The following is a 15479-nucleotide window of genomic DNA, read 5'->3' on the forward strand; positions in this document are numbered from 1 at the left end:
TTGATATCTTCAAATTATTTTTAACCGGTGAAATAGTGACACAGTGTAGTGGAAACTAATCGCTATGCCGATTAATACTTGACCAAACCAAATAAGTCAAAATCTCGTATCAGAAAATGGATTCTTACTAATAATTTAGAAACTAAAAAAAAATTGGGTGTTCTTCTGTGGATGGGTTTGGTAAGACAGCCATCACTGCAATCATACTGGAGGAAGAGCCCTTTGTATTCCTACAAGATTTCTAAAATTTTACCACGAAACAGATTTGAACTCCTCTTGGCTATGGTACACTTTAACGATAATGAAAATTCTTCGGTTCACAATTACCGACTTCGAAAACAGGCCATTGGTAACCAAACTGCTAGGAAGATTCCAAAAAATTTTCACACCTGGTACAAATTTGTAGATAGATGAGACGATGGTCCCATTCCGTGGACGACTCCTTATCAAACAATATATAAAAAATAAAAAAAAAAAACAAATTCGGCATAAGAGTATTATAAGTTGTGCTTTGAAGGTGGATATACTTATAATTTGACAATATATTGTGGTAACAACTGCGTGCAAGGAGGACAGGCATCCTAAAATGTAGTGGTACACCTAATAGAAAGACTTTTCAACGCTGATCGGAAATTACACACCGATGATTTTTACAGGAGTGGTTTGTTGGCCACTAAATTGTTGAAAAAAAAAACATTTGATTAGTACCTCCGCACCACTCACAAGTATAATCCAAAGGCAGTAGTGCAAAAGAAATTGAAGTGTAAAGATGTAGTGAGACAAGAAAACGATACAGGAATAATAGTACTAAAATGGCAAGACGAAAAGTACGTCCTTGTGTTGAGTACCATTAGCACGGATGCACAGAAAAAAATAAAGAAAAGGTGATTAAATTGAACAACCTGAAGCTATCCTGGATTATAATAATGCAAAATAATTCATTGATATCTCCTTTCAAGTCAAGGCTTATTCGCATTGTTTATGCAGAGGTACTAAATGGTACCTATAGAAAACTAGCCATTCTGCTGTAGTAAATGCTCACATATTTTACAATGAGGTTACTCAGAATGGAATCTCCATCGCAGATTTCCGAGAACAACTCTCTTTATCTTGCTTAGACTCATGGAGACTAACCTAAACCTAACTTTTGAAGGAGACAATGAACAAAATGATGAACATGTGTTAATAGAAACAAACACGTTTGCCTTGTATTGTGTGCTATCGAAATCTCAAAGCAAAGGACGGGCGAAAAGTTGCGCTTAATAAACGGCTGCATTCTAAATTGAAATGTGCTGCCTGTAGCAAATGTTATTGTGTTCAATGTTTTTTTGAAAACCATAATGCCAAAAAATTTAATACATAATGTACAAACATTTTTCCATATTACTGTTTATTTTTGTCGTTGCTTTGTTTATTTTTGAATAAAAATGTTTGAACCTGTTTAGTTTATAAGTTATTTCTTGTTTGTAGTCTACAAAATGTCCACGTTTGCCATATTTTGCTGTATTACTGTTAATACTTCTGTCATCACTATTTATTTTAGTATAAGAATGTCTCAACCTCTTCAGTTTAAAAGAGTTCGTTTCTATTTTTGGTCTGGAATTTCCACATTTTGTAAAATTCTATAACCAACGTGTTTTGTAAGGTTTCTATTTCCAATAAAGTATATTTTTGCATAATAACTAGCTACCATAAGAATTGAAATCATTAAACATAATTGTAATTATTTGCAATTCTGGGATACTCTTATATACCATTTTTACACAAGAAATCAAGACAAAATAGAATAAGTATATACCTTTCAATTACAATTTGTACTCTGCGCATCACATTTCCATTTTTTATCACTTCCATTTTAATAGGGAATAATTAATATCACCCTGCATTACCATTTAAGTCATATATAAATATCTCCAATTTTTGCTAAACTTTACTATAGGCACATGTTGATAAATTTACTTCAGTTTTAGCTACTTCTTTCAATTCTTCTTGCAAAAGCTGGTGAAGTGTTTTCCCATCATGTTTATACAACCAGTAACCATTTCCTTCATTTACAAAGTCATATCGTTTGGGTCCTGATTGAGGAGAACTTAACCAAATTTGTCGATTAGGGATTTGTCGATTAATTACATAAGTTCCTAATTGCGGTCCAAGATTTAATGTTAACACACCATCCTACAGTTGTAACAACAAATAATTATAGGTACAAGCAGTTTACTATTAGTACTTACACTATAAGATACATCAGCATTATTTAAATGGGAATTTAATTCTACTAATTCTTCCAAGTATTCCGACAGACTATCCAATGTTTCTTCACAAGCCTTTTCAAAGACTGTAAACTCAGGTGATTCTACTGTGGAAACACAGTAATGTGCTTTCTTCCCTACACTGTGCTCAACCAGTCTAGTTTCAAAAGTAATACAATTTTGGTTTACCTTCCTTTGCGTAACTGAGTTATGTAAAAACTGTACTTTATTAAAAAGTGGCACACAAAAAGTATGGAATTTTCTGCAAGGAATCATTTTGTGTCAACAAAGACGAAAAAATGCAAACATAGACAAACTTGCGACAAAACACGAAGAGAGACAATCAATTTCTAAACTACAAACCATAGATAACTAGTGTTGGGCGTACTCGAATCCAAGAATCGAAATGTACTCGATTCCTGAAAGTATTCGCTGTGCACGAATACTTAGTCATAAGTACTTAAGAACCGAATGCATTAGTATGAAAGATATCACGTCTATAGAAATTGATCTTCAACTTCGAATAGCGTTGCCAAGTTCAGTAGATAGAATTATCGCACTCTTTAAGAAAAATTTTCGTATTAACATAAAAAATATCGTACGTTATTGCGCATGCGCATCGGAGTAATAGTTAGTGATGGGAGTATGAATTTGTAAAGAGAGTCTGTGTATAAAAACTTTCCTGACAGGCTAATAACTTCAAATAGAAAAATGAATTTCGGGCTGGATTTTAAAGTTCTTTTTTTAGAGTCCATAAATAATTAAATTTTATTGAATGTATACAAATAAACAACTTTCCGACATATATTTATATATGTAAGTAAGTAAGTCCGTTAACCGTCGCCAGTTTAGCAAGGAGAAGNAATTTCGGGCTGGATATTAAACGTTTTGGAAAAAAGTTCTTCTTTTAGAGTCCATAAACAATTAAATTTTATTGAATGTATACAAATAAACAACTTTCCAACATATATTTATATATCTATGCATATAGTGTATATATTTTAACATTATAAAATTGTACTTAAGTTATTAAAATCAACTATTCAACATACATAAAAATATTTTTTTTTACAATAAAATCTAATACAATAATAATAATCAACGTATTAATTCTGTTTTATTATTATATCGTCACCACTATCATCACATATTGCACGAATTATCGTACGTTTAATAGAAATGTGAATTACGATATCGTACATCGTTTTTTAAGCAAAATTATCATATGTCTCCATAATTATCATGCAGGCTGGCAAAGCTGACTTCCATGCCTGTCATTGAACTAGACCACAGATACTGGAACGCGCCCGCTATGTTAAATTTGTGAGGGCAAGTGTGCGAATAGCTCCGCTGCTGCGGTATGGCATACCATCTCTCTTTCACACACAGGCGCTTATAAGTCAATAGCGGTAGTCAGATTAAAATGAGGCAGGTGTGCTATACCCGTGTATGATTTTACATTGCCGTGCGGTATCTTTATCGCAGAAATTTTTAACAAAATATTGGCATGTTTTAAAATTTGTTAAAAGGCAATAAATTCGTTAGAAATAATTTTTATTGTGACCTAGTTTACAAACAGAATATTACAATTAATCCAAAAAAATTCTAATTTTAATTAACCAAATTATTCTGATCCTGATATGAGCCCTGATCATCAAAGTACATAAGCCGATGATTTAGCAATCTGTCAATTCCTTATGAGATAATATTATGTTCAATTCATGGACGTTTACTAATGGACTTCTAGTGGTTTTTGTATTCCGAAGAACATGTTAAATTTAGGTGTATTTTCTTCCATATATAGTTTGTCGCAATGATTTCATTTATATATTTTTTCATATATTTTACGTTATTTCAAATAAACCGACAAATAATAGTCGGTATTAGTATAGGAATAAGACAGCATTCATTCGATTCTTGTAACCAGCTTTCTGAGAATTATAACATCGCATTTTGCACGTAGGCAGGTCATAAAATTGACCGATCGGGCTAGGGTTTATGAGTCTTTTGTCCGGTTCCATCCGGTCGGGCGGTAGTTTCGACCACGGGAAATTCCTAGGTTTAGGTACTTACCTTTCAGATTTCTTGTTTGTGTGTATGCATGTGCTGGTTACAAGGAACAAATGTTGTTGCCAGTACTAATAGCATTCGGGTAGCGATCCTTGTCGAACGCACAATATTTTGTCTTTATCAATATTCCCTTTTTGTATTTCGTTGTTGGAATTCAAATTCTAAAGTTTTATTAAATCCAACAGAAATTACTGTGTCAAATTAATTTGGGGCACAGTTGTGGTCTAGTGTATATAGGAGACTTACAATTTCCTTGGGAACTTTCCGTATGCTAAGTCCTCAACTTTTTTCATGGTCCTTCGAGCCAGATTGCTGACACCCAGGATTACAGTGAAGTGCACCTTTAGGATTACAAGGATTACAGTGAAGTGCACCTTTAAAGGTGAATTTATTGTGAAAACGGGAGTTTTTGTGCGCTAATTAACGTGTGTGAAATTACTGTTTGTGTAATTCGGCACGTGTCGCGATCTACTGAATCGCTATTACATCGTCGGAGTTTGCTGATCGGGACTTCTAGGGAATTACTCGCTTACCAAGAGTTTGGGAAACAGGAGACTGGACGGGACATCACTGACGATATATACCGCTTGAGCACAACGTTGATAAGGTAAGCTCGTTATTGTTGTTGTACCGCATTCCTCTCCTACAGGTCTATTCCCTTAACCGATCCCTTTTATAATGGCAAACGAAGAAGTAAGAACGTTAGTACAAAAACGCGCCATCATTAAAGGCCAAATTACTTCGATGGAGACGTTTTTAAATAAATACAAGACCGGACCCCCCGATGCTATTAAACTTCAATTGCGCATTGACAAATTAAAATCATCCTATTTACCATTCGATGAATATCAAACCACAATTGAACTACTAGAACCTGGTAAATACGAAGAAGAGCGTTTTGAAACTCAAGATCATTATTTTGATGTCCTTGCGGAAGCCGAAAACTTAGTGTGCGCCGCGTTAAAACCACCAAGGAAGAAGGTCGTCCCCGGACAGAGAAACGTCGCGTCAAATTACCGGAAGCTTCTTTGCCTCGTTTTGATGGGCGTTATGAAGACTGGTTGTCATTTAAAGATTCATTTGTGTCTCTTATACACAGTCAGACAGATTTGACTAACGTAGAAAAATTACAGTATCTCAAATCGTGCGTAATAAGAGAAGCTGCGAAGAAAATCAAAACCATAAGTATAATGGACGAAAACTACCAACGGGCTTGGGATACATTAAAACGTGCATATGCCGACAAACGATTAATAATTAGCAAACATTTGAGTCTGTTACTTCGATTGCCTGTACAAGAACGTGAAACTGCTGAAGGCCTCAGAAAACTGGCAGACGACACGTTACAGGATGTAAAATCGTTGGCAACATTAGGGGTAAATGTCTCCGAAGAAATCCTCGTGCAGAATTTAGAAGAAAAACTGCATCCTTTGACGGCCGAGAAATGGGAGGAAACATTACAGCGTGGAGTTTTTCCTAAGTTGGACGACATGACTGAGTTTCTGTATAAAAGCGCCGCACGACTATCTAAACGCAACCAACAACATGATGGAAGCTACAAGACAACGAAAGCTATTGTATCAAATAAGTTTCAGAATCAACGCAAGGCTAAGAGAAATCCTTCAGGAGCCGGTAAGCAAGTTTTCGTATAAAGTACACCCGTTAATTGTCCTATTTGTCCGGAAAATACATCAACTTTTTCGCTGCAAGAAATTCCGCGAATTACCCCTATCTAAACGCACAGAAGTAGTGCAACAAGAGTCATTGTGTAAAAATTGTTTGAAAAAACACGACGCTAAGCCCTGCACATACATAAAGTGTTCTGCTTGTAATGAACCACACAATATTTTATTGCACGAATGACTAGTTGGTCCTACGGGAGATAGGCAGCTTTCCGTTTCTCTAACGACACGTGCGATGTCAAATCACCTAATGACAAGCGCAGTAGTTGATATATTAGATAATAAAGGTATTTTCATTAAATGTCGTGCATTATTAGATACATGCTCTACTGAGAACTTTATTCCGCCGAATCTCCGATTAGCAGATCCAGAATTTTACATACCAGCTCCAGTAGATTTGCTTCTGGCTTCCGGACCAACACTTGCATCATTTTGCCTTGGGCAAATTAATTTATCAAACGAAACGGATGAGCTGTACTTGCAGAAAGCAAGATATGGTTGGGTGATTGGTGGACGTGTAGTTAATCACACCGACGCCGACGTACCGTTCCCAACTTGTAATCTTATCAACTTGCAGCGCGTTGCAGCGTTCTGTTGAAGAAAGCCAGTGTGAAGAACATTTTAACAACCACACTTCGCGGGACAACTCGGGCCGTTACATCGTCTCTCTTCCCTTCAAGAATGAGAAAAAGCCTCTCGGCGAGTCGCGCTCTCAAGCGTTAAGGAGGCTAAATTCATTATTTAACAAATTTCAAAGGGATCCCAAGTTAAAGGAAGCCTACACATCGGTGATCGACGAGTATTTAAATCTTGGACATATGAGTGAAATCGATAGTGATAAGGAAGAAGGGTTTTATCTACCTCATCACGCCGTTATTAAGGACTCGAGATACTTTGATGGTTGTAAAGAAAATGTATCGGCAAGTACTAATACATACATAAAAACGATCGAAAATTTCAACGAATACTTTGGAAACGAGGGGATCATATAGTCACTTTAGAATTAAACACCGTAACTTTTGGTATCGCCCCGGCACCCCATCTCGCGATACGCTGTATTCATCAACTTGCAGACGACGAGGGCCATAAGTTTCCACTTGGCTCACATATTTTAAAACGCGATCTGTATGTGGACAATTTATTAACGGGAGCTGAAACCATTCAAGAGGCGCGTAAGATACAACAAGAAGTGACGCAGCTCATGCAACTAGGTGGATTCAACATGCGACAATGGGCATCTAACGTATCACTAATATTACGCGGTCTAACTGAAGAGCAGATTGATTCGCAGTTTCATTTTGACCGCGATAAAACAGTGAAAACTCTGGGTATCTCGTGGGACGCAAAGACTGACTCTATAACATACACGGTGAAATCACTCGATACAGAGTCAGCAAGCTCAAAAAGAACTATCTTGTCCGAGATAGCAAAAATATTTGACCCTTTAGGATTATTAGGGCCAATTATTTTATACGCAAAATCAATCATGCAACAACTTTGGACATTAAAACTTAGTTGGGATGAGTCCGTCCCCACCAGCGTGTACACACAATGGAACGAATTTGCTAGGCAGTTATCGCTTTTGAATAACTTGAAATTTGAAAGAAGAGTGGTATGTTCAGGTTCAAACTCCCTCCAACTTCATGGATTTTCCGATGCGAGCAACAGAGGATACGGAGCTTGCATTTACATAAGATCCAGCGACAGACAGGGCAACATAAAATGTCAATTACTTACTGCAAGGTCACGAGTGGCGCCGTTAAAAACGGTGTCCATACCGCGCCTGGAGTTGTGTGGCGCTCAATTGTTGGCCAAGTTGTATTGCCAAGTAACCAATACTATAAATGTATCATTTGATCGAGTAATCTTTTGGACTGACTCGACAATTGCTCTTCACTGGATAAACTCATCTCCGCACTTACTCAAAACATTTGTAGCAAACCGCGTGGCAGATATTCAGGCTAAAACGGGGATTGGCGATTGGTATCACGTACCTTCGGAGTCTAATCCAGCTGATGCCTTGTCTAGAGGTCAACTACCGGAAGAGTTTCTGCGAAACGAAACGTGGAGTGAAGGTCCTTTTTGGTTAAGGAAAGAGGAGGATGCATGGCCCAAGACAGTCATATCAGCGACAGATGTTTTACCAGAGACGAGGAAAATAAGTTGTTTTGTTACTGGAAATGCAGATTTTCTTCATGATTTCTCGTCATTTACCAGGTTGAAACGAGTTGTGGCATACTGTTTGCGTATGAGACCCGGAACCAATCGCAGCGGCGGTTTACGACCTGACGAATTGGCTTACGCTGAGAAGACTATACTGAAGTTCGTACAAACGTCATTATCAAGCGAGAAGGTAGACGAAATCACAAAAAGGAAGCCTGGAAAACCAATACACAAACGGTTACTGGCCCTTAATCCCTTTGTCGATCATGAAGGAATAATGCGTGTAGGAGGTCGCCTGAAAAATGCAAATATTTCCTATGCGCAGCAGCATCCAATATTATTACCTCGGTCGCACCATGTGACTGATCTCATAATTCGAGATTATCACACTTACAACTTTCACGCTGGTATCCAGACAACTCTGTACATGATGCGACAAAAATATTGGGTTCTAGATGGACGCAATCAAGTCCGTAAAATTATAAGATCATGTGTTCGTTGCTTCCGAGCGAACCCGCCAGACACAAAATATGTCATGGGAGATCTTCCAGGAGTTAGAGTTACACAAGCCCGACCGTTTGCCAACGTTGGCGTTGATTATTGCGGTCCATTCCTGATAAAGCAGAAGAAGCATCGAAACACAACCTTCGTAAAATCATATGTGGCGGTCTTTGTCTGCTTAGCCGTAAAGGCCGTACATTTAGAGGTCGTTAGTGATTTGACCACCGAAGGTTTCATCGCTGCCCTAAGACGATTCATTGCCCGTCGGGGAAAGCCTATATCTATCCACTCTGACAATGGCACAAACTTCATTGGCGCTCGGAATNGTATTTCGTTGTTGTAATTCAAATTCTAAAGTTTATTAAATCCAATAGTAAATTCAGTTATCCAGTTTTTTATTTTACTTATAATCTACAGAAATTACTGTGTCAAATTAATTTGGGGCACAGTTGTGGTCTAGTGTATATAGGAGACTTACAATCTCCTTGGGAACTTTCCGTATGCTAAGTCCTCAACTTTTTCCAATATATGTTCTTGTTTTTTCTGATCTGTCACGACCGGTTTCGGCGTTAGCCATTATCAAGTGACAATGATGGTTCCTGGGATGATGTCGTATTTATATTGTCTTTACGTTGAAGGTTGTGGAGGGGGGTGAAGAGTGCGTCAGTTGTACTGTTGATTTGGATGTTGATGTGGCGGTTTTTTAGTTTTTCTTTATATATTTCTAGGTTTTCTGTGATGTTGAGTCGTTTACTTTTTTTCATGGTTTTTATTATTTCCATGGTGTCTTCGATGGTACCGTAGTTGTGGCCATTTTCTAATATGTGTGCGGCGTAGTTGGAATCCATTTTTCTGTTTTTTATTGATCGGACGTGTTCTTTGTATCGTTTTTCGAATTTCCTGCCTGTCTGTCCTGTATATGTTTTTTCGCAGCTCATGCATTTTAGTCTGTATATTCCGCTTTTTTGGTATTTGTTGGTGTTTTCGGTTGTTGTGGTTAGTTTGTTTTTTAGATTGTTTTGGGTTTTGTAGGCTATTTTTAGGTCGAGTTTTTTGAAAATTTTGCTTATTTTGTATGTTTCAGGGCCGCAGATATGAATGTCGTCCATTTTTTTATGTTTGTTTAGTTTTTTGTGTCATCTTTTTGCTGTGTTTTGTTTTTTCTGATTTTGCTGTGAATCTTTTCTATTGTTTTTCTGTTGTATCCGTTATTGGTTGCCATTTGTAGTATGGTGTTGAGTTCCTTTTTGTAGTTGCTTTTTGAGAGAGGTATGTTTTCTAATCTATGGAGTAGACTGTTGAAGGCTGCGTGTTTGTGTTGTTTTGGATGGTTCGACTTTGCATGGATTAGCGTGTCTGTTGTTGTAGGTTTTCTGTATATGTCGTATTTGAGTTGGTTGTTTTTTCTGGTGATGGCTAGGTCGAGGAAGCTTATTCTCTCTTTTTGTTCTATTTCGAGAGTGAATTGGATGTTGTTGTTTTGTTCGTTTAATTTTTCTAATATTTTGTTGCTGTTGTTCTTCCTTGTTATGCACAGGATGTCGTCGACGTATCTTATCCATGTAATTATGTTTAGGTCATTTTGGAATTTTCTAATGAATGTTTCTTCGAAATGTTGAAGATATGCCGCGATTATAATTCCTGATAGTGGACCTCCCATGGCTAATCCTTTCTGTGCTGTGTATATTTTGTTGTTGAATTTGAAGTAGTTTTGTTTTGTTATGATTTCTAGGAATTTGCAGGCTTCGGAAATTTCTTGGTTGTTGATTTTATTTTGTTGTAATTTGTTTTTTATGACCTCTATTGCTTTATTATTGGGACGTTAGTGTATAGATTGGTTATATCGAAAGATGGGAGGTAGCTTTCTCCGGTGATTTCGATTGTTTGTAGCTTTGGATGAGTTGAGTGCTGTTTTTTACGGTATGTTTGTCTTCTAGTTGTAGGGAAGCCGAAGCCAAATAAAAATACATAAAAGAGACATGCCGATCAGACCAGTAGTGAACAAAATATCAAAATACATAGCAAGACAACTAAAAAACTCCCTACAGCTAGAAATCAAACATACGTCCCCATAAAAATTTTCTAAATTTAGTAATAGCGAATATTGTCGCCAGACCTTATCTATCTAACTGAGAGTAGTTTTGTTGGGTTTTGATTTGTGAACATAACGCAAACATGACTGGTTTTTCTACTATTGCATCTTTAAGTTTGATTTCATGAGCTACAACTGCTCCTAACCCTACTGGACTAGCGTCACAGCTAATTACTATTGGTAATGTTGGGTCGTAATGTACAAGTAACGAGTCTGATGTTAGAGATTTCATACATAACTGAAATGCGTTTTCACATTCCGTTGACCACACAAATGTCCAATTTTTTTCTGTAAGTTGACGTAGTGGTTTTGCTATTGAACTTAAGTTAGGTATGAATATAGCATAAAAATTTAACAATCCTAGAAAGGATCTTACCTCCCTTTGGTTTTGTGATACTCTAGCGTTTTCTATTGCCTCAATTTTTGATAGAGATGGCTGACGACCTTTTTCGGATATGGTGAACCCTAAGTACTCTACTTTATTAACGAACTATGTACATTTGGTTTCGCGAATTTGAACTCCAAACTTGTTTAACCTGTTTAATACTTCTACAACTGTGTTATAACAGTCTTGCTTATCGCTTCCCTTGATGAGTATATCATCGATATAACAAGAAACATGTGGAATGCCGTTCAATATATAGTCCATGGTTTTCTGGAAGGTTGCAGGCGCACTTGCTAGACCATATATAAGTCGTCTGAACCTTTATAGTCCTCTATGTGTGTTAGTTGTGACTAATTCTTGTGACTTTTCATCTAATTCCAATTGGGTATAGGCATCAGACAAGTCCAAGACCGTGAAGACTTTTCCATTATTTAAATTTGCAAAAATATCTTCAGGTTTGGGTAACGGATAGAAGTCGACCATAATTTGTTTATTCAGTGTTCTTTTAAAATCAACACATAATCTCATGCCCGAATTATTTTTCTTTTTAACTAACAGGCAAGGTGATGCATGTTCGGAATGGGTGACTTTATAGATTTTATTTTGATTTTCCAGGTTGTCTAATATTGTGTCGATTATCTCCAGTTAAGCAAATGGTAAATTGTATGCCTTATGAAAGATGGGTTGTACATTTTGTTTGAGCACTATTTGTGCTTTCACTGCAGTTATGGGTTTGCTGGACGTGTTATCAAACACTTTAGGGAATTTAGTTTTCAGGACTTCTACTATATCCGTATAATTATTGATGTGGTTAATTGTAAAATGTGATCTCCATGATGGAAATAAGAGATCTAACCAGTCTCTACCTAGTAATGGACGGAACGGACTCTCTGCTTGACAAACTATTATTTCTGCTTTAAACTGATTTTATTTGATTCCAATTTCCACCTCTGCTTGTCCAATCACTTTAATTGGTCCTGCTATTGACTTTAAAGATACTGAAGTATTGGATGTAGGATGTTGGGGAAATAGAGTATCGAAATCTGTATCAGCTATTAGGGTTTTGCCTGCACCTGAATCTATTTCCATTAAAACAGATTTATTGTTTATAACTATATTGGCTACTGCTGGTTTATTTGATGTTTCCATGTGGTTGACATTAGGTGCGTTTATGTGGACTTGATTTTTTATTTCTTCCTGTATGGTGTTGATATGGAATATTTCTGGTAACAAAAGAGAATTCACCAATTCTTCTTCAGTTGATTGAGTGGGTGCCGACATATGCTGGGTTGAATTCTGGGACGTTGATGGTACATCATAAACCGTATTGACTGTATTTTTGCTTCTGCATACTTTTGAAGTGTGCCCCATTTTATTACAAAGATAACACTGCCAATTTTTTGCTGGACAGTAATTTGGGTTATGTAAGCGACCACATCCATAACAACCATTTAGTTGTTGCCTATTTGTATTGGCATTTTGTTTGGGCTGTTGTGTAGTTTGGTTACTGGTAGCTTGTGTTGACCGTCTGTGTAGTGTTTGATTCATTTGTTGTCTGTTGTTATATTGGCGATTAAAATTTTGGTGTTGTGTTATAGGACGGTTTCCTGGAGAGAATTGACCTCTTCTCTTCGTAAAACTGTTTCTTTGGATGTTGTTGACTGGGAGAGCCCTGGCTAATAGACGCGATTGAATTTGGAATGCCTCACTTTGCAAAATAATCTGTTTTGCCATTTCCAGATTAAGATTTCGAGTGCTGAGAAGTTTTCTCCTTGTATCATTACATTTGATACCAACAACAAGTCTGTCCCTTAATGTGTCGTCCAGATGAGCCCCATATTCACATGGAATTGCAAGTTCCATCAATGTGTCTATGAAATCTGTGGCAGACTCATTGTCTCTTTGGACTTTTTGATTTAAGTTATACCTGCACGTTGTTAATAAACTTCTAGGTTCATACCTGTCTTCTGTAATTTTTAGTAGCTGCGACAATGACTTATCACGTGGTTTTAATGGTAAACAGGTTGTATGCAAAGTTTGATATGTTTTGTGACCTATATAGGACAAAAATAACGCCCTCTTCTGGTTATGTGGCGGTATTACTTGGCCCTCCACATGTGGTATTTCATCTTCAATGCCATTGATGAGGCAAAACTCATCAAAGAGTTGTAACCAACTGGAAAACGACATATCATTAGGCTGGAAATGCTTTAGAGATGAAAATATTGACTGAAACACCACGTTGCTGAAAGCGGCTTCTCCATTGCTTCCATTTCCGTTGTCCACCATTTTGTATGAATAACTGTTGATTCTTTGTTCCAATTTTCTCTTGTTGTATCTTACGGATACTCTACTTAAATTCGAGTATTAAAACAAAGGACGAAAATATGTATACACGCACTATACTAATGTTCTTATAGTTTAAAGGAAGCTGACACTTGATTTTCTTTTGTATGGTACCCACGCGGTTCGACAAAATCCTCGTCGCCAAATTGTTATGTATTTGACTTGCACACAATATACACTATTCCGGACTAAGTAATACTCTGCTGGTTTAAACAGTTTATTTACACAATATATAATATTTACAAGTATGGACGACTAACAGTAATATACACAAACGAGAACAAGGCATAAGACAACGACACGACTGACTAACAACGACGACAACGGGAGACTGCCTTCCCGCACTTTTCCTTGTTAGTTCCCGCTTACTCCTCGCTGATTAGGTAGCGCCATTTTGAACGACTACTACTTCTATGGTTGAACATATGAAATAACATAGATAGGGAATGTTTGCTTAAACTAAATATTATAACTATCTTACTTTATAAATGTAACATATATCTGTTATATACCATATATAAGAGAACCATCCAAAACAACACAAACACGCAGCCTTCAACAGTCTACTCCATAGATTAGAAAACATACCTCTCTCAAACTGCAACTACAAAAAGGAACTCAACACCATACTACAAATGGCAACCAATAACGGATACAACAGAAAAACAATAGAAAAGATTCACAGCAAAATCAGAAAAAACAAAACACAGCAAAAAGATGACACAAAAAACTAAACAAACATAAAAAAATGGACGACATTCATATCTGCGGCCCTGAAACATACAAAATAAGCAAAATTTTCAAAAAATTCGACCTAAAAATAGCCTACAAAACCCAAAACAATCTAAAAAACAAACTAACCACAACAACCGAAAACACCAACAAATACCAAAAAAGCGGAATATACAGACTAAAATGCATGAGCTGCGAAAAAACATATACAGGACAGACAGGCAGGAAATTCGAAAAACGATACAAAGAACATGTCCGATCAATAAAAAACAGAAAAATGGATTCCAACTACGCCTCACACATATTAGAAAATGGCCACAACTACGGTACCATCGAAGACACCATGGAAATAATAAAAACCATGAAAAAAAGTAAACGACTCAACATCACAGAAAACCTAGAAATATATAAAGAAAAACTGAAAAATCGCCACATCAACATCCAAATCAACAGTACAAATGACGCACTCTTCACCCCCCTCCACCACCTTCAACGTAAAGACAATATAAATACGACATCATCCCAAGAACCATCATTGTCACTTGATAATGGCTAACGCCGAAACCGGTCGTGACAGATCAGAAAAAACAAGAACATATATGGAAGAAAATATACCTAAAAAAAAGTTTACTAATGGACATGCCTTAGCGGTCAGAATTGTGGTATAACAAAAGAAAGAGACGGAACGAAGTTTCGGACAATATCCGTCTCTCTCACGATAGTGCGTAAGCGTGTAATAAAAGAGATAGCACTAGTCCGAAACCATACGCCATCTCCCTCACCTTTTTCGAGCCAAGAAATTATTACAACGACATATGGCTAAGGCACGTCCATACTCTACGTCAGGGATGGCGAACCAATGGCACGCGTGCCACAAGTGGCACGTTTGAAAATTTTGATGGCAATAAATATAGGAATAGAATAACGGATGAGTCGAACTCTGCAGGCGTACTGTTGAAATTAACTAAATATGAACCAAATATTAAATCTTTATCATCTTGTGTACAGCAACAAAAATCACATTAAAAACAATTGTTTTTAACGTGAATTTTGTTTCTAGCATATTGCTTTTTGTAAAACATTGATTAATAAAAAATTGTTTAAAGAAGAATTGCTTTTATTTGTTTATTTAATTATACTTACGTATAGTTTCACCGCGCTAACATTTCGAATGAAATTTTATTGTGGCACGTTACCTATTTAAAAAAGAATTTTTATGACTTTGTGGCACGGACATCAAAAAAGGTTCGCCATCCCTG

The 15479-nt window shown here is 36.7% G+C and overlaps 1 long non-coding RNA gene across 2 annotated transcripts; it reads right to left on the reverse strand.

Annotated features, from left to right (window-relative positions):
• Positions 1-456: 456 nt before the first annotated feature.
• On the reverse strand, positions 457-2603 carry LOC108740170. 2 transcript variants are annotated; one of them, XR_001938284.2, is made up of 3 exons: positions 2232-2603; positions 1799-2175; positions 457-1622 (listed from the first exon to the last, which is right to left on the reverse strand). It is a non-coding gene; the product is annotated as an uncharacterized LOC108740170 (long non-coding RNA). The 2 variants fall into 2 exon arrangements; XR_001938283.2 differs by lacking the exon at positions 457-1622 and having other exon boundaries at positions 1635-2175; positions 2232-2600.
• Between the last annotated feature and the right edge of the window lie 12876 nt (positions 2604-15479).

This window comes from Agrilus planipennis, unplaced genomic scaffold (assembly GCF_000699045.2).
Source record: "Agrilus planipennis isolate EAB-ADULT unplaced genomic scaffold, Apla_2.0 scaffold273, whole genome shotgun sequence".
NCBI classification, from domain to species: Eukaryota; Metazoa; Arthropoda; class Insecta; order Coleoptera; family Buprestidae; genus Agrilus; species Agrilus planipennis.